This window comes from Triticum dicoccoides, chromosome 3B (assembly GCF_002162155.2).
Source record: "Triticum dicoccoides isolate Atlit2015 ecotype Zavitan chromosome 3B, WEW_v2.0, whole genome shotgun sequence".
Lineage (NCBI taxonomy): Eukaryota > Viridiplantae > Streptophyta > Magnoliopsida > Poales > Poaceae > Triticum > Triticum dicoccoides.
The window spans coordinates 662,329,162-662,350,897 of record NC_041385.1 but is presented as its reverse complement, the minus strand read 5'-3'; positions in this window follow the sequence as shown (position 1 = coordinate 662,350,897).

The following is a 21,736-nucleotide window of genomic DNA, read 5'->3' as shown; positions in this document are numbered from 1 at the left end:
TCTCTATCTTTAGTTATGGATATGGAACACAAAATACCAAAAAAATTAGTTGTACTTGCTACTCATGAAGATGGGGTAACTCCTAAAACCCCCGACTCTCATTATGCGAGAGATATTATGTACTACTTTGATAATCCTGAGAAAGCCCCATTCAACTTTATAATGGGAGACACGTTGGATCAACGTGAATACTTTAGGGATTATCGCTCGACACAAAAAGGGAAACTATTATGGGATCAATTTATTATGTTGTGTTGGTATGCCTGGAATCTATGCTTGAGATATGATATTACTTGTTTCTCTAGGATGGAGGCTCCACACCTCCCCTTTTCATGCAAATTTAATGATAATGAAACCTTAGCTTCCTATGCTAATGATATATATGATTACTATGATGTGGAACAAATAGAAGAATTTGTTGCTTTTAAGGCTGCCTATGATATTGAAGCTTTGTTTGAAAAGTATGAAGCTTTTGATGATGATGGTTATAGGCCGGAAAAATCTTGCTATACTTGGATATTGCTATGAAAATTATGAATACAATTACTATATTAATGCTTTAATGAAGAAAGTCAACGCTGTCCAAGAAGAGACTAATATTTTGCAGGAAGCTATGGAAGAAGAAATTGATGAAATTGTGAGCTCATTGGATGAAAAAGATGATGAGGAGAGCGAAGAACAAAAGGAGGAAGAGCGGGTTGATCACCCGAGCCCACCTTCTAATGAGAGTAACTCTTCAACTCATACATTGTTTAATTCCCCTTCGTGCTTACCGAAGGATGATTGCTATAATGATTGTTATGATCCCGTTGATTCTATTGAAATACCCCTTTCTGATGATGCTTGCTATGCTTGTGGCCAAGATGCCAATATGAATAATGCTTATGGATATGAACTTGCTATAGTTCCTTATGTTAAACATGAAATTGTCACTATAGCACCCACGCATGATAGTCCTATTATCTTTTTGAATTCTCCCAACTATAATATATCGGAGAAGTTTGCACTTATTAAGGATTATATTGATGAGTTGCCTTTTACCGTTGCACATGATGATTTTGATAAATATAATATGCATGTGCTTGCTGCTCCTACTTGCAATTGTTATGAGAGAGGAACTCTATCTCCGCCTCTTTATGTTTCCAACACGATAGAATTGCAAGAAACTGTTTATACTATGCATTGGCCTTTACTTGGTGTGCATGAATTGTTCTTTTATGACATGCTGATGCATAGGAAGAGAGTTAGACTTCGTGATTACATGATTTATGTTACTTTGTGCTCATTACTAAATTACAAATCATTGTTAATTAAAATTGGCTTTGATATACCTTGGGATTCGGGTGGATTCATTACTTGAGCACTAAATGCCTAGCTTAATGGCTTTAAAGAAAGCGCTGCCAGGGAGACAACCTGAAAGTTTTAGAGAGTCATCTATTTTTGTTGAGTGCTTTTATATAGTTTAAAAACAAAAAAATAAAGAGGGTAACCTCAAAACGTTTCCAAAAGGAAAGTGAAAGTGAGAAAGACAAGCATTGTTGAAGTGGGAGCTAGCCTTGAACTTTATTCATGCTCACGGAAACTTTGTGAATCTTGATTACAGAAACTTTTCAACAAAAATAATTATCCCCTTGTACAATTCCATTGTATTATAAAAATAATGTGATAAGGTTTGCCTTTAGGATGTTTACAATGCTTGTTGGTTTGTACGGTGCAGGACAGAAACTTTGGCTGTAGTGCGCGATTTTACATTTTTAACTGGAAAGTCAAACGGTTCTGATTCCCTTTGCACTGTCTTTCTGTACAACTTGTTTATTTTTCCTAATTTTGGTATAAGTTTTGGGGTAACAGAAGTATGGTGGATGTTCAGATTGCTGCAGACTGTTCTGTTTTTGACATATTCTGTTTTTGATGCATAGTTTGCTTGTTTTGATGAATCTATCAATTTATATTAGTGGATTAAGCCATGGAAAAGTATATTACAGTATACACAATGCAAAAACAAAATATGAATTGGTTTGCAACAGTACTTAGAGTGGTGATTTGCTTTATTATACTAACGGATCTTACCGAGTTTTCTGTTGAAGTTTTGTGTGGATGTAGTGTCTAATTGAGGATGTTTCGATGTGAGAAGAAGGAAGAGAGGCAAGAGCTCAAGCTTGGGGATGCCCGAGGCACCCCAAGTAAATATTCAAGGAGACTCAAGCGTCTAAGTTTGGGGATGCTGGGGAGGCATCCCCTCTTTCTTCAACAAGTATCGGTATGTTTTCGGATTTGTTTCGTTCATGCATTATGTGCAAGTCTTGGAGCATCTTTTGCAATTAGATTTTTATTTTTCTTTTATGCACCATGCTGGTATGAGATATTCCTTGGTCGATTTATAGAATGCTCATTGCACTTCACTTATATCTTTTGAGTATGGCTTTATAGAATGCTTCATGTGCTTCACTTATATCATTTGAAGTTTGGATTGCCTGTTTCTCTTCATATAGACAACCGCCATTTATAGAATGCTCTTTTGCTTCACTTATATTTGTTAGAGCGTGGGCATATATTTTGTAGAAAGAATTTAAACTCTCTTGCTTCACTTATATCTATTTAGAGAGATGACAGGAATTGGTCATTCACATGGTTAGTCATAAAATCCTACATAAACTTGTAGATCGCTGAATATGATATGTTTGATTCCTTGCAATAGTTTTGCGATATATAGGTGGTGATATTAGAGTCATGCTAGTGAGTGGTTGTGGATTGTAGAGACACTTGTGCTGAGGTTTGTGATTCCCGTAGCATGCACGTATGGTGAACCGCTTTGTGATGAAGTTGGAGCACAATTTTATTTATTGATTGTCTTCCTTATGAGTGGCGGTCGGGGACGAGCGATGGTTTTTTCCTACCAATCTATCCCCCTAGGAGCATGCACGTAGTACTTTGTTTTCAATGGCTTGTAGATTTTTGCAATAAGTATATGAGTTCTTTATGACTAATGTTGAGTCCATGGATTGTACGCACTCTCACCCTTCCATCATTGCTAGCCTCTTCGGTACTGTGCATTGCCCTTTCTCACCTTGAGAGTTGGTGCAAACTTCGCCGGTGCATCCAAAACCCGTGATACGATACACTCTATCACACATAAGCCTCATTATATCTTCCTCAAAACAGCCACCATACCTACCTATCATGGCATTCCCATAGCCATTCCGAGATATATTGCCATGCAACTTCCATCATCATCATATACATGACTTGAGCATTCATTGTCATATTGCTTTGCATGATCGTATAGCTAGCATGATGTTGATGTCATTGCTATGCTAGATCATTGCACATCCCGGTACACCGCCGGAAGCATTCATATAGAGTCATATCTTTGTTCTAGATATTGAGTTGTAAGTAAATAAAAGTGTGATGATCATCATTATTAGAGCATTGCCCCAGTGAGGAAAGGATGATGGAGACTATGATTCCCCCACAAGTCGGGATGAGACTCCGGACTTTATGAAAAATAAAAGAGGCCAAAGAAGCCCAAATAAAAAAAAGAGGCCAAAGAAGCCCACCAAAAATAAAAAAAATAAAAAAATAAAAAAATGAGAGAAAAAGAGAGAAGGGGCAATGTTACTATCCTTTTACCACACTTGTGCTTCAGAGTAGCACCATGTTCTTCGTAGAGAGAGCCTCCTATGCTTTCACTTTCATATACTAGTGGGAATTTTCATTATAGAACTTGGCTTGTATATTCCGATGATGGGCTTCCTCAAATGCCCGAGGTCTTCATGAGCAAGCAAGTTGGATGCACACCCACTTAGTTTCAGTTTGAGCTTTCATACACTTATAGCTCTAGTGCATCCGTTGCATGGCAATCCCTACTCACTCACATTGATATCTATTGATGGGCATCTCCATAGCCCGTTGATACGCCTAGTCGATGTGAGACTTTCTTCTCCTTTTTATGTCTTCTCCACATAACCCCCACCATCATATTCTATTCCACCTATAGTGCTATGTCCATGGCTCACGCTCATGTATTGCGTGAAAGTTGAAAAAGTTTGAGATTATTAAAGTATGAAACAATTGATTGGCTTGTCATTGGGGTTGTGCATGATTAAATACTTTGTGTGATGAAGATAGAGCAACAGCCAGACTATATGATTTTGTAGGGATAAGCTTGCTTTGGCTTTGTTGTTTTGAAAAGACATGATTGCTTTATTGGTACGCTTGAAGTATTATTGTTTTTTATGTCAAATGATAGACTATTGCTTTGAATCACTCATGTCTTAATATTCATGCCATGATTAGACATATGATCAAGATTATGCTAGGTAGCATTCCACATCAAAAATTATCTTTTTTACCATTTACCTACTCAAGGACGAGCAGGAATTAAGCTTGGGGATGCTGATACGTCCCGTCGTATCTATAATTTTTGATTGTTCCATGCCAATATTATTCAACTTTTATATACTTTTGGCAACTTTTTATAGTATTTTTTGGGACTAACATATTGATCCAGTGCCGAGTGCCAGTTCCTGTCTGTTGCATGTTTTTTGTTTCGCAGAAACCCAATATCAAACGGAGTCCAAACGGGATAAAAACGGACGGAGATTTTTTTGGAATATTTATGATTTTTGGGAAGTGAAATCAACGCGAAACGGTGTCCGGGGTGGTCACGAGGTAGGGGGGCGCGCCCTACCCCCCAGACGCGCCCCTGACCCTCATGGTCCACCTGTAAGGCGGTTGACACTCTTCTTTTGGTGCAAGAAAGCTAATTTTATGAGAAAGATCTGGGTGAAAGATTCACCCCAACCGGAGTTACGGATCTCCAGATATAAAGGAAACGGTGAAGAGGAAGAAACAGAGAACGCAGAAACAGAGAGATAGATCCAACCTCAGAGGGGCTCTCACCCCTCCCACGCCATGGGAGCCAAGGACCAGAGGGGAAACCCTTCTCCCATCTAGGGAGGAGGTCAAGGAAGAAGAAGAAGAAGGGGGGCTCTCTCCCCCTTGCTTCCGGTGGCGCCAGAACGCCGCCGGGGGCCATCATCATCACTGCGATCTTTAGCAACACCGCCGCCATCTTCACCAACATCTCCATCACCTTCCCCCTTCTATATTCAGCGGTCCACTCTCCCGCATCCCGCTGTACCCTCTACTTGAACATGGTGCTTTATGCTTCATATTATTTTCCAATGATGTGTTGCCATCCTATGATGTCTGAGTAGATTTTCGTTGTCCTATCGGTGATTGATGAATTGCTATGATTGGTTTGAGTTGCATGTTTTATTACTGGTGCTGTCCTATTGTGCCCTCCGTGTCGCGCAAGCGTGAGGGATCCCCATTGTAGGGTTTGCAATATGTTCATGATTCGCTTATAGTGGGTTGCGTGAGTGACTGAAACACAAACCCGAGTAAGGGGATTGTTGCGTATGGGATAAAGGGGACTTGATGCTTTAATGCTATGGTTGGGTTTTACCTTAATGAATCTTTAGTAGTTGCGGATGCTTGCTAGAGTTCCAATCATAAGTGCATAGAATCCCAAGTAAGGGATGATATGTTAGCTTATGCCTCTCCCTCAAATAGAATTGCAATAGTGATTACCGATCTAGTAACATAGTCAATTGCTTAGGGACAATTTCACAACTCCTACCACCACTTTTCCGCACTCGCTATATTTACTTTATTGCTTCTAATCAGCCCCTAGTTTATGTTTACGTGCTCTTTATTATCCTGCAAACCTTTCCTATCTTACCTACAAAGTACTTCTAGTTTCATACTTGTTCTAGGTAAAGCAAACGTCAAGCGTGCGTAGAGTTGTATCGGTGGTCGATAGAACTTGAGGGAATATTTATTCTACCTTTAGCTCCTCGTTGGGTTCGACACTCTTACTTATCAAAAACTGTTGCGATCCCATATACTTGCGGGTTATCAGTTTGACACCAATGTGACCAAGGCGGCAGTGCCACAGATATGTGGGACTATCATTATCAATCTTACATCTTTTGGTATTCACACTATGAATATGTGTAACATCACGTTCGAGATTCATTAAGAATAAACCATTGACCAGCGGGGCATGACCATAAAACATATCTCTCATATAAATAGAACAACTATTATTCTCGGATTTAAATGAGTAGCCATCTCGTATTAAACGAGATCCAGATACAATGTTCATGCTCAAAACTAGCACTAATTAACAATTATTGAGGTTTAAAACTAATCCTGTAGGTAAATATAGAGGTAGTGTGCCGACGGCGATCACATCGACCTTGGAACCATTCCCGACGCACATCGTCACCTCGTCCTTCGCCAGTCTCCGCTTATTCCCAGCTCCTGTTTTGAGTTACAAATATGAGCAACCGCACCGGTATCAAATACCCAGGAGCTACTACGAGTACTGGTAAGGTACACATCAATTACATGTATATCACATATACCTTTAGTGTTGCCGGCCTTCTTGTCCGCTAAGTATTTGGGGCAGTTCCGCTTCCAGTGACCCTTCCCTTTGCAATAAAAGCACTCAGTCTCAGGCTTGGGTCCATTCTTTGGCTTCTTCCCAGCAACTGGCTTACCGAGCGCAGCAACTCCCTTGCCGTCCTTCTTGAAGTTCTTTTTACCCTTGCCTTTCTTGAAACTAGTGGTTTTATTGACCATCAACACTTGATGTTCCTTTTTGATTTCCACCTCTGCTGATTTCAGCATTGAAAATACTTTAGGAATAGTTTTCACAATCCCCTGCATATTGTAGTTCATCACAAAGCTCTTGTAGCTAGGTGGGAGCGACTGGAGGATTCTGTCAATGACCGCCTCGTCCGGGAGGTTAATGTCCAGCTGGGACAAGCGGTTGTGCAACCCAGACATTTTGAGTATGTGCTCACTGACAGAACTATTTTCCTCCATCTTACAACTGTAGAACTTGTCGGAGACTTCATTTCTCTCGACCCGGGCATAGGCTTGGAAAACCATTTTCAGCTCTTCGAACATCTCATATGCTCCGTGTTGCTCAAAATGCTTTTGGAGCCCCGGTTCTAAGCTGTAAAGCATGCCGCACTAAACGAGGGAGTAATCATCAGCACACGACTGCCAAGCATTCATAACGTCTTGGTTCTCTGGGATGGGTGCTTCACCTAGCGGTGCTTCTAGGACATATGCTTTCTTGGCAGCTATGAGGATAATCCTCAGGTTCCGGACCCAGTCGTATAGTTGCCGCCATCATCTTTCAGCTTGGTTTTCTCTAGGAACGCGTTGAAGTTGAGGTTGACATGAGCGTGGGCCATTTGATCTACAAGACATTTTGCAAAGGTTTTTAGACTAAGTTCATGATAATTAAGTTCATCTAATCAAATTATTTAATGAACTCCCACTCAGATTAGACATCCCTCTAGTCATCTAAGTGATACATGATCCGGCTCAACTAGACCGTGTCCGATCATCACGTGAGACGGACTAGGCATCATCGGTGAACATCTCCATGTTGATCGTATCTTCCATACGACTCATGTTCGACCTTTCGGTCTCTTGTGTTCCGAGGCCATGTCTGTACATGCTAGGCTCGTCAAGTCAACCTAAGTGTTTTGCATGTGTAAATCTGTCTTACACCCGTTGTATGTGGACGTTGGAATCTATCACACCCAATCATCACGTGGTGCTTCGAAACAATGAACTTTCGCAACGGCGCATAGTTAGGGGGAACACTTTCTTGAAATTATTATGAGGGATCATCTTATTTACTACCGTCGTTCTAAGCAAATAAGATGCAAAAACATGATAAACATCACATGCAATCAAATAGTGACATGATATGGCCAATATCATATTGCTCCTTTGATCTCCATCTTCGGGGCGCCATGATCATCTTCGTCACCGGCATGACACCATGATCTCCATCATCATGATCTCCATCATCGTGTCTCCATGAAGTTGTTCGCCAACTATTTCTTCTACTACTATGGCTAACGGTTTAGCAATAAAGTAAAGTAATTACATGGCGTTTATTCATTGACACGCAGGTCATACAATAACTAAGACAACTAATATGGCTCCTGCCGGTTGTCATACTCATCGACATGCAAGTCGTGATTCCTATTACAAGAACATGATCAATCTCATGCATCACATATATATCATTCATCACATCCTTTTGGACATATCACATCACAAGGCATATGCTGCAAAAACAAGTTAGACGTCCTCTAATTGTTGTTACATGTTTTTACGTGGCTGCAATAGGGTTCTAGCAAGAATGTTTCTTACCTGCGTAAAACCACAACGTGATATGGCAATTTCTATTTACCCTTCATAAGGACCCTTTTCATCGAATCCGATCCGACTAAAGTGGGAGAGACAGTCACCCACTATCCACCTTATGCAACTAGTGCATGTCAGTCGGTGGAACCTGTCTCACGTAAGCGTACGTGTAAGGTCGGTCCGGGCCGCTTCATCCCACGATGCCGCCGAAACAAGATAAGACTAGTAGTGGCAAGAAAATTGACAACATCTACGCCCACAACAAGAATGTGTTCTACTCGTGCATAGAAACTACGCATAGACCTAGCTCATGATGCCACTATTAGGGAACGTTGCAGAAAATAAATTTTTTCTACGCTTCACCAAGATCAATCTATGGAGTCATCTAGCAACGAGAGAGAGGAGTGCATCTACATACCCTTGTAGATCACGAGCAGAAGTGTTCAAGAGAACGGGGTTGAGGGAGTCGTACTCGTCGTGATCCGAATCACCGAAGATCCTAGTGCCGAATGGATGGCACCTCCGCGTTCAACACACGTACGGTTGGGGAAGACGTCTCCTCCTTCTTGATCCAGCAAGGGGGAAGGAGAGGTTGATGGAGATCCAGCAGCACAACGGCGTGGTGGTGGAAGTAGCGGTGATCTCGGCAGGGCTTCGCCAAGCTCAGCGAGAGGGAGAGGTGGTACGGGGGGGAGGGAGGCGCCAGGGACTAGGGTGCGGTTGCCCTCACTCCCCCCTCTTTATATAGGGGCCCTAGGGGGTGCGCCGGGCCCTAGAGATCCCATCTCAAGGGGGGGGCTAGGGTTTCCAACCCTAGACGCAGGGGGAGGCCCAAGGGGGGCGCACCAGCCCACCAGGGGCTGGTTCCCTTCCCTCTTTAGCCCACGGGGCCCTCCGGGATAGGTGGCCCCACCCGATGGACCCACGGGACCCTTCCGGTGGTCCCAGTACAATACCGGTGACCCCCGAAACTTTCCCGGTGGCCAAAACAGGACTTCCTATATACAATTCTTCACCTTCGGACCATTCCGAAACTCCTCGTGACGTCCGGGATCTCATCTGGGACTCTGAACAACTTTCGGGTTACCGCATACTAATATCTCTACAACCTTAGCGTCACCGAACCTTAAGTGTGTAGACCCTACGGGTTCGGGAATCATGCAGACATGACCGAGACAGCTTTCCGGTCAATAACCAACAGCGGGATCTGGATACCCATGTTGGTTCCCACATGTTCCACAATGATCTCATCGAATGAACCACGATGTCGAGGATTCAGGCAATGTCGTATACAATTCCCTTTGTCAATCGGTACGTTACTTACCCGAGATTCGATCGTCAGTATCCCAATACCTCGTTCAATCTCGTTATCGGCAAGTCACTTTACTCGTACCGTAATGCATGATCCCGTGAGCAACCATATGGTCACATTGAGCTCATTATGATGATGCATTACCGAGTGGGCCCATACATACCTCTCCATCATACGGAGTGACAAATCCCAGTCTCGATCCGTGTCAACCCAATAGATACTTTCGGGGATACCTGTAGTATACCTTCATAGTCACCCAGTTACGTTGTGACGTTTGGTACACCCAAAGCACTCCTACGGTATCCTGGAGTTACATGATCTCATGGTCTAAGGAAATGATACTTGACATTGGAAAAGCTCTAGCAAACAAACTACACGATCTTGTGCTATGCTTAGGATTGGGTCTTGTCCATCACATCATTCTCCTAATGATGTGATCCCGTTATCAATGACATCCAATGTCCATAGTCAGGAAACCATGACTATCTATTGATCCACGAGCTAGTCAACTAGAGGGTCACTAGGGACATGTTGTGGTCTATGTATTCACACATGTATTACGATTTCCAGATAACACAATTATAGCATGAATAATAGACAATTATCATGAACAAGGAAATATAATAATAATCATTTTATTATTGCCTCTAGGGCATATTTCCAACAGGTCTTCCCTATATCTTTGAAGGGAGATGCATTGACATGGTATGGGCTACGTGATGATACGGGATCTTGGAATTATAAATGATTGAAGTTGGAATTTCACCAGAAGTTCTATCCTATGCATCTTTTTCATCATGATCATAATTACATATATAATTTCTGGCCTCGCGAAGGAGAAAGCATCGCTCAAGCTTGGGGGAGGCTTAAGTCAATGTTATATTCATGCCCCAATCATGAGCTCTCAAGAGAAATGATTATTCAAAAAATTTATGCTCGGCTTTCTCCCAATGATCGCAACATGCTCGATACTTCCTTCGCTGGTTCTTATATGCTGAAGACTGTTGAATTCAAATGGGACTTATTGGAAAGAATTAAACGCAACTCCGAAGATTGGGGTTCCGACGATGGTAAGGAGTCAGGTATGACACCTAAGTTTGATTATCTTAAATCTTTTATGGATACCGATGCTTTTCGTGGATTTAGCGCTAAATATGGACTTGACTCTGAGATAGTAGCTTCTTTCTGTGAATATTTTGCTACTCACGTTGATCTCCCTAAGGAGAAGTGGTTTAAATATAATCCTCCCATTGAAGTAAAAGTAGTTGCACCTATTACAGTTGAAGAAAAGACTATCACTTATAGTGATCCTATTGTTCCTACTACTTATGTTGAGAAACCTCCTTTTCCTGTTAGGATAAAGGATCATGCTAAAACTTCGGCTGTTGTTTGTAAGAGTAATACTAGGACTTATACACCTCCTGAGCAAATCAAAGTTGAACCTAGTATTTCTATGGTTAAAGATCTCTTGGATGATGATTTAGATGGGCATGTTATTTATTTCTATGGTGAGACTGCTAATATTGTTAAACCAGATGCTAAGATACATAGACCTGCTGTAGGCACGCCTGTTATTTCTGTTAAAATAGGAGATCATTGTTATCATGGCTTATGTGATATGGGTGCTAGTGCTAGTGCAATACCCTATGACTTATATTAAGAAATTATGCATGATATTGCACCCGCTGAAATAGAAGATATTGATGTTACCATTAAGCTTGCTAATAGGGACACCATTAAACCAGTAGGGATTGTTAGAGATGTCGAAGTCTTGTGTGGGAAGGTTAAATATCCTGCTGATTTTCTTGTTCTTGGTTCCCCACAAGATGATTTTTGTCCCATTATTTTTGGTAGACCCTTCTTGAATACTGTTAATGCTAGGAATGATTGTGAAAAGGATACTGTTACAATTGGTTTAGAGGATGTGTCTCATGAGTTTAATTTTGCTAAGTTTCATAGACAACCTCGTGATAGACAATCACCTAGTAAGGATGAGATTATTGGTCTTTTTCTATTGCCGTGCCTCCTACTGATCCGTTAGAACAATATTTGCTAGACCATGAAAATGATATGTTTATGAAGGAAAGAAGGGAAATAGATGAAGTGTTCCTTCAACAGGAACCTATTCTGAAACACAACTTACCTGTTGAAATCCTAGGGGACCCCCCTCCACCCAAGGGTGATCCTGTGTTTGAACTCAAACCATTACCTGATAATCTTAAGTATGCTTATCTTGATGAAAAGAAAATATATCCTGTTATTATTAGTGCTAACCTTTTAGAACAAGAAGAAGAAAGATTATTGAAAACTCTGAAGAAGCACCATGCTGCTATTGGATATACTCTGGATGATCTCAAGGGCATTAGTCCCACGTTATGCCAACACAAAATTAATTTGGAAGACGATGCCAAACCAGCTAGAGATCCTCAATGATGATTGAATCCTAAGATGAAAGACGTGGTAAGAAAGGAGATACTAAAGCTCCTTGAGGCAGGTATAATTTATCCCGTTGCTGATAGTGAGTGGGTAAGCCATGTCCATTGTGTTCCTAAAAAGGGAGGCATTACTGTCTTTCCTAATGATAAAGATGAACTAATCCTGCAAAGAATTGTTACAGGTTATAGGATGGTAATTGATTTCCGTAAATTAAATAAAGCTACTAAGAAAGATCATTACCCTTTACCTTTTATCTATCAAATACTAGAAAGACTATCCAAACACACACATTTTTGCTTTCTAGATGGTTATTCTGGTTTCTCTCTCAAATACCTGTGTCAGTGAAGGATCAATCAAAAACTACTTTTACTTGCCCTTTCAGTACTTTTGCTTATAGACGTATGCCTTTTGGTTTATGTAATGCACCTGCTACCTTTCAAAGATGCATGATGGCTATATTCTCTGACATTTGTGAAAAGATTTGTGAGGTATTCATGGATGATTTCTCTGTTTATGGATCCTCTTTTGATGATTGCTTGAGCAACCTTGATCAAGTTTTGCAGAGATGTGAAGACACTAGTCTCGTGTTGAATTGGAAAAAGTGCCACTTTATGGTTAATGAAGGCATTGTCTTGGGGCATAAGATTTCTGAGAGAGGTATCGAAGTTGATAAAGCTAAAGTTGATGCTATTAAAAAGATGCCATGTCGCAAGGACATAAAAGTTATAAGAAGTTTCCTTGGTCATGCCGGTTTTTATAGGAGGTTCATTAAGGACTTTTCTAAAATCTCTAGGCCTCTGACTAATTTATTGCACAAAGATATTGCTTTTGTCTTTGATTATGATTGTGTAGAAGCATTTGAAATACTTAAGAAAGCTTTGATCACTGCACCTATTGTTCAGCCACCTGATTGGAATTTAACTTTTGAAATTATGTGTGATGCTAGTGATTATGCTATAGATGATGTTCTAGGGCAAAGAGTTGATAAGAAATTGAATGTTATCCAGTATGCTAGTAAGACTCTGGATATTGCCCAGAGAAATTATGCTACTACTGAAAAAGAGTTCTTAGCAGTTGTGTTTGCATGTGATAAGTTTAGACCTTATATTGTTGATTCCAAAGTTACTATTCACACTGATCATGCTGCTATTAAATATCTTATGGAAAAGAAAGATGCTAAGCCTAGACTCATTAGATGGGTTCTCTTGCTCCAAGAATTTGATTTGCATATTATTGATAGAAAGGGAGCTGAGAACCCCGTTGCAGACAACTTGTCTAGGTTAGAGAATATTCTTGATGACCCACTACCTATTGATGATAGCTTTCCTGATGAACAATTAGCGGTCATTAATGCTTCTCGTACTACTCCTTGGTATGCTGATTATGCTAATTAAATTGTCGCTAAATTTATACCACCTAGTTTCACATACCAGCAAAAGAAAAAGTTCTTTTATGATTTAAGACATTACTTCTGGGACGACCCACACCTTTATAAAGGAGTAGATGGTGTTATTAGACGTTGTGTACCTGACCATGAACAGGAACAGATCCTACATAAGGGTCATTCTGAATCATATGGAGGACACCATGCTGGAGATAGAACTGCACATAAGGTATTGCAATCCGTTTTTTATTGGCCTACTCTTTTCAAAGATGCTCGTAAGTTTGTCTTGTCTTGTGATGAATGTTAAAGAATTGGTAATATTAGTAGACGTCAAGGAATGCCTATGAATTATTCTCTTGTTATTGAACCATTTGATGTTTGGGGCTTTGATTATACGGGACCTTTTCCTGCCTCTAATGGTTACACAAATATTTTAGTTGATGTTGATTACGTTACCAAGTGGGTAGAAGCTATTCCAACTAGTAGTGCTGATCATAACACTTCTATTAAAATGCTTAAAGAAGTTATTTTTCCGAGGTTTGGAGTCCCTAGATATCTTATGACTGATGGTGGTTCACATTTTATTCATGGTTCTTTCCGTAAGATGCTTGCTAAATATGATGCTAATCATAGAATCACATCTCCTTATCACCTACAGTCTAGTGGTCAAGTAGAATTGAGAATAGAGAGCTCAAATTAATTTTGCAAAAGACTGTGAATAGATCTAGAAAGAATTGGTTGAAAAAACTTGACGATGCATTATGGGCCTATAGAACTGCATATAAAAATCCTATGGGTATGTCTACGTATAAGATGGTTTATGGAAAAGCATGTCACTTACCGCCGGAGACCTAGATTGGTTCCGCCAAGATCCCCTACACTTGTGGGTCATCAATAAGTGACATGCTTTTCCATAAACCATCTTATAAGGAGACATACCCATAGGATTTTTGTATGCAGTTCTATAGGCCCATAATGCATCATCAAGTTTTTTGGATCAATTCTTTCTAGATCTATTCACAATCTTTTGCAAAATTAATTTGAGCTCTCTCTTGCTCAACTCTACTTGACCACTAGACTGCGGATGATAAGGAGATGTGATTCTATGATTAACATCATACTTAGCAAGCATCTTACGGGAAGCACCATGAATAAAATGTGAACCACCATCAGTCATAAGATATCTAGGGACTCCAAACCTCGAAAAAATAATTTATTTAAGCATTTTAATAGAAGTGTTATGATCAGCACTACTAGTTGGAATAGCTTCTACCCACTTAGTAACGTAATCAACAACAACTAAAATATGTGTGTAACCATTAGAGGCAGGAAAAGGTCCCATATAATCGAAGCCCCAAACATCAAACGGTTCAATAACAAGAGAATAATTCATAGGCATTTCTTGACATCTACTAATGTTACCTATTCTTTGACATTCATCACAAGATAAGACAAAACTTACGAGCATCTTTGAAGAGAGTAGGCCAATAAAAACCAGATTGTAGTACCTTGTGTGCAGTTCTATCTCCAGTGTGGTGCCCTCCATAGGATTCAACGTGACACTTGCGTAGGATCTGTTCCTATTAATGCTCAGGCACACAACGTCTAATAGCACCATCTACTCCTTCTTTATAAAGGTGTGGATCATCCCAAAAGTAATGTCTTAAATCATAAAAGAATTTTTTTTCTTTTGCTGGTATGTGAAACTAGGCGGTATAAATTTAGCAACGATGTAATTAGCATAATCAGCATACCAAGGAGCAGTACGAGAAGCATTAACGACCGCTAACTGTTCATCAGGAAAGCTATCATCAATAGGCAGTGGGTCATCAAGAGCATTCTCTAACCTAGACAAGTTGTCTGCAACGGGGTTCTCAGCTCCCTTTCTATCAATAATATGCAAATCAAATTCTTGGAGAAAGAGAACCCATCTAATGAGCCTAGGCTTAGCATCTTTTTTTCCATAAGATATTTAATAGCAGCATGATCAGTGTGAATAGTAACTTTGGGATCAACAATATAAGGTCTAAACTTATCACATGCAAACACAACTGCTAAGAATTCTTTTTCAGTAGTAGCATAATTTCTCTGGGCAGTATCAAGAGTCTTACTAGCATACTGGATACCATTCAATTTCTTATCAACTCTTTGCCCTAGAACAACACCTACAACATAATCACTAGCATCACACATAATTTCAAAAGGTAAATTTCAATCAAGTGGTTGAACAATAGGTGCAGTGATCAAAGCTTTCTTAAATATTTCAAATGCTTCTACACAATCATCATCAAAGACAAAAGGAATATCTTTTTGCAATAAATTAGTCAGAGGCCTAGAGATTTTAGAAAAGTCCTTAATGAACCTCCTATAAAAACCGGCATGACCAAGGAAACTTCTTATACCTTTTATGTCCTTGGGACATGGCATCTTTTTAATAGCATCAACTTTAGCTTTATCAACTTCAATACCTCTCTCGGAAATCTTGTGCCCCAAGACAATGCCTTCATTAACTATAAAGTGGCACTTTTCCCAATTCAGGACGAGACTAGTGTCTTCACACCTTTGCAAAACTCGATCAAGGTTGCTCAAACAATCATCAAAAGAGGATCCATAAACGGAGAAGTCATCCATGAATACCTCACAAATCTTTTCACAAAAATCAGAAAATATAGCCATCATGCATCTTTGAAAGGTAGCAGGTGCATTACATAAACCAAAAGGCATATGTCTATAAGCAAAAGTACCGAAAGGGCAAGTAAAAGTAGTTTTTGATTGATCCCCGCTAACACAGGTATTTGAGAGAAACCAGAATAACCATCTAGAAAGCATGAATGGGTGTGTTTGGATAGTCTTTCTAGCATTTGATCAATAAAAGGTAAAGGGTATCTTTCTTAGTAGCCTTATTTAATTTACGGAAATCAATTACCATCCTATAACCTGTAATAATTCTTTGCGGGATCAATTCATCTTTATCATTAGGAACAACGGTAATACCTCCCTTTTTAGGAACACAATGGACAGGGCTTACCCAATCACTATCAGCAATGGGATAAATTATACCTACCTCAAGGAGCTTTAGTATCTCTTTTCTTACCACTTCTTTCATCTTGGGATTTAGTCGTCGTTGAGTATCTCTAACTGGTTTGGCATCGTCCTCCAAATTAATTTTGTGTTGGCATAACGTGGGACTAATGCCCTTAAGATCATCCAGAGTATATCCAATAGCAGCTCGGTGCTTTACAGAGTTTACAATAATCTTTCTTCTTCTTGCTATGAAAGGTTAGCACTAATAATAACAGGATATATTTTCTTTTCATCCAGATAAGCACACTTAAGATTACCAGGTAATGTTTTGAGTTCAAACATGGGTTCACCCTTAGGTGGAGGGGGATCCCCAAGAATTTCAACGGGAAGATTATGTTTCAGCACAGGTTCCTGTTTAAGGAACACTTCATCTATTTCCCTTCTTTCCTTCATAAACATATCATTTTCATGGTCTAGCAAATATTGTCCTAACGGATCAGTAAGAGGCACAGCAATGGAAGCAAGACCAATAATCTCATCCTTACTAGGTGGTTCCCTATCACGAGGTTGTCTATGTGAAATGATCTAGATGATGACTAGAGGGGGGGTGAATAGGAGTTTTAAAACTTTTACGGATTTGGCTTTATCCTAATGCGGAATTAAACTAACGGATACTTTTCAAGCACAAATCCCAAAAATGCTAGGCTCAACTAAGTGCACCAACAACCTATGCTAAACAAGATAGGAAATTAAGCAAACTAGCAAGCACAAACTATATCACAAGATATGGAAATGAAGGAACAACTAAGCAATTCAACTATCACAAGATATATCAATATGGGCAAGTATGAATTGCGAAAAGTAAAGGGTGTGGGTATGAGATAACCACAAGTGAGTCGGGGACGCGGATTTATCCCGAAGTTCACACTCGTGAGAGTGCTAATCTCCATTAGAGCGGTGCCGTAGCCAAAGCTCCGGGGCGTCACCAAGTGACTCACCGTATTCTCCCTTTCGAGTCACCCCCAACGGATGAGCCTCGATTCACTCGGGGTTGGTCTTGAAGGCGACCACCACACCTTTACAAACCTCTCCGGAGCACACCACAACCATGGAGCTTCCGGAGGAACTTGACCACCTAGGCCACTTGAACACCCTTCCTCGGAGCACACCACAAAAGGAAGCTTCCGGGAGAACCTTGGCCACATAGGCCTCTTCACAATCTTCTCAATATATCACCAAACCGTCTAGGAGGCGAAGCCTCCAAGAGTATAAACTCATGGGCTCTCACACGAACAAATCGATGCGGGGAGCTCAAACCAATGCAACAAATGCAATGCAAGGTCAAGCAACAAATGCTCAACTCACTCTCTCAATCTCACAAGATGCAACTCAAGAAAGTGGGAGATTGAAGAGAGGGGATGCAATGGAGGAAATCAACAAATGACTCCAAGATCCATCCACAAATCACCCTTCACTTAGAAGGGAGATAGGGGTTTGGGAGAGGTGGTAAGAGGCTCAAAATGATGTTTAGAATGTGAATGAACAACCCCCAAACCGGTAGGGAGGAAGGGCTCTTTTATAGCCAACTTCCAAAACTAGCCGTTGGGGCTCCAACGGACACTTCCTGGACACCCCGTGCCCACGGGGGTTTAGACCCCGTGCCCACGGGGTCTCGTGCGCACGGTACAAGCCCGTGTGCACGGGGGGCCCGTGCCCACGGGGGTCACAAACCCCGTGTCCACGGGGTACCCAGAACAGCCTGCAGCAGCCCACTAAAACAGCGATAACTTTGGCATACGGACTCCGAATTCGATGATCTTGGGCTTGTTTTGAAGCTATGGAAAAGCCCAAGGTCCTCACATAGAGAACCACCCAAGATCAACAATAAATAATGATGCAAGTAATGCAAAGGTTTGAGCTCTCTACATGCGACATGATCAAGCTACTTGCCCGAGAGTCCCTCTTGATAGTACGGCTATCAAACCTATAATCCGGTCTCCCTCCAAGCACCATGAGACCGGCAAAACTAGGAAAAACTAGCTAAGGTATACCTTTGCCTTGCATATTCAACTTGAGCTTGGTGATGACTCCAATGCTTGTCTCAAGTTGGAATCCCTTTCTTGTCCACAACCACTTGGTGAAGATGCTTGAATTGATTCCTCATATTGCAATGAGGGAAGCCTTAACTTAAGCCCATCTTCACATGAGCATTATCATGATGTGGACCGCAAGCTTCAAAGCATATAACCTCCGGCTTCTCATCTTGCACTTGGAATCCTCGAACCCGATGACCATCACCACTTGATGTCATCCACACATAGGCTACTTGAGATCTTTCCTTTTGATGCAAGCCCATGAGAAACACCTAACCCACATAGACATACCAAACACATAGCATGGGTTAGGTAACAAAGCACAATTCACAATTACTTACCATACCACTAGATCACTTGATCTCACGTGGTACAATGTTTGTGCTTTGAGAGTTGACCACTTAGATATAATCTTTGAGCTTCATCTTGGTCAACCAACATCTTTACTCGAAGCTCCATCTTGGTTTCTTGAAAGCCACAATGAACTCTTAATTTCCCTTCATTGCTTCAAGACTATATCACCAAAGACTCTTCCATGACCATATCAAGTTCCACTATGAATATCATCTTGGTCACCACTTGCCCTTCTAAAAACTCCATCACAATCTCTTGAGAGGCATAATGAATTCGTCACTCTAGTTGCTTGCTTCAAGACTTGATCAACCGAAACCCAACACATGATCTCACCATGATCTTGTCTTGAGACCATAACTTGAATTCTTCTCTTTGATTACTCTCTCAAGCCTTGATCCTCAGAAGCCCAAATATATCAATCTTTGAGATCCTCCAATGCACTCCATCATGAACATAATTAGATTAGGCATTGAAACCAATCTTGATGGCTTCAATAGAAGTACCCGAAGACCAACTTGAAACCTCACTGGATATGGGATCTCGAGAGCCAACACCTAGGCCAAGTAAGCATGGAGTATCCAGAGAGTTGACACTCGACCCCGTGTGCATGGTACAAGCCCGTGTGCACGGGGTATCCAGAGAAGGATACCATGAGGACGTCTTCGGATGCTTTGATGGCAGACTTCACAAAACAGCCCAATGCACTTCAAGCATCACTATGGAACATATCTTCATATAAGATTCAATGCACTTGATGCTCCATAGGAATTGTCATTTAGTACCAAAGCATAGGGCAAATATATCTTCATATATATGGACTTCATCCTTGATTCTGTCCAATATCCTTGAGGCACTATCTTCATATATATGGACTTCATCCTTGATTCCGTCCAATATCCTTGAGGCACTATCTATGGACAAAACCTTCAAATATATCTCACTGAAAACATTAGTCCATAGAGATTGTCATTTAATTACCAAAACCACAATTAGGGGCTACATGCCCTTTCAATCTCCCCCATTTTGCTAATTGATGACAATCTCAACAAGAGGGTTTATATAATGAATTTAAAACAAGTATGCAATCTATCCGAGAATAAATTGTATACTTGAGGTGGTTTTGATAGCTTCAAACATCACAAAGATAGTTGATGTTATCAAAACCAGTTGTACTAGCATCGAAATACTACATAAGAATTTGATGCTAGTAGAACCACAATATATAGAGCAAACTCCCCCACAATATATGCACAGGAAATAACTTGGTGGAGTTTCCTCTATATACACATCCATGCAATGAGCAAGCACAACAAAAGTAGATAAGCATGAATGACAGGAACCAACCCACTTCACCTAAACCCTCTAAACTTCTCCCCCATTGGCAACAAGTGCCAAAATGGAAGAAAAATCTAGATGGCCAATATAGTATGAGTTCCTTCTTAATTTGTGCATTTCTCATATTATGAGTGGAATCAAATGCACATATCCAGTTATGAACAAACGAAGAAATTCACACTATATTGAGCATCCATATAATGCACCTAAATGATATGACAAAAGAATCAAACATTCAAAGGATCCAAAGAACATATTTTGGACAAGGGATAATGGAGATATCCAATATGATAATCATGCTAAGCATGGGTCCAAAATATATCCACCAACTCATGAGTGCAAACATATGTGCAAAACATACAAGCACTCACTCAACAAGTACTAACCATGCCATGATGCAACACACACAATGTTGACTCTAACTTGAATAAATGCATGAAGTAAGTACTTGTTACCAAGAGAGAAAGCATTGGTTCAAGAGGCCCTTGATCTAGTACGCGAACATGAGGGACTTGATCTTGTTCTTGGATAGGTATATGATCTCCCATAACATCTTGCTCTTGTGTTGGGGGTGATGACTTCCCTTATGGTCGATCCACAAGAGGGGCTCTTACTCCTTCTTCTTCTACATGGACAAGGGGTGCTTCTTGTGGAAGAATATGACCAATCCCCATTGTACTTGTAGCTTGGGAAGGAGCCTCATCACCTACAACACTTGAAACAAATTGCTCCGCATGGAAGGACCGAACTGGGGTTTCATTTATCTTCTCCCCCAAATCAAAGAATCAATCAAGCTTGGCCCTAATAATTTCCCACGGTGTCTCCACCTCCTCGTGAATAAGCCAAGCATCCAATGCTTCTCCAAGGTACCTAAAACACATTAGGGTACAAAATGGTCCCCAAACATATTGGGTCCGAAGTAGTAAGCACAACCACAATACATAGGGCAAACTCCACAATAAGTATGTGCAAAAGGATATGAAAATGAATTTCATGCACACCTTTAACCATTAATTATATTATGGAGTTTACCCTATATAGAGGATCAAGAGAGCAAGCAAGGCATGAAGAAGTATATAAATAAATATGCATGCACATGCCTACCAAGATCCAAAGAGATACAATTTGGACAAGAGAACACTTAAACAAAGAATACTCCAAAAATAACATAAAGCATTCAAGTTGTCCAAATTATATCAAAGAGACGAATCCACACAGGACCGCAAGAAAAGTACAACATATGAACTAAGCAAAAACCAAAGAGCATATAGGATATACATTACACACATGCTAAAAGGCTTATCTCACTCAAATAGATAATAGATAGTACAAGGAGTGAGATAAGGCAAGTTGAAGCACAAGCCGAGAAGAAGATGATCATAAAATTCTACCACAAGAAGAAATACCAATTGGTATTTGGAATTAACACTCGGTGGTAGAATCCGAAGGAGCACAAGATCATAATCGACAAACACCCCGTGTGCATGGGGGTCAAAAGACCCCGTGCACACGGGGTATCCAGGGAGTTACGCAGTACCCCGTGCGCACGGGGTC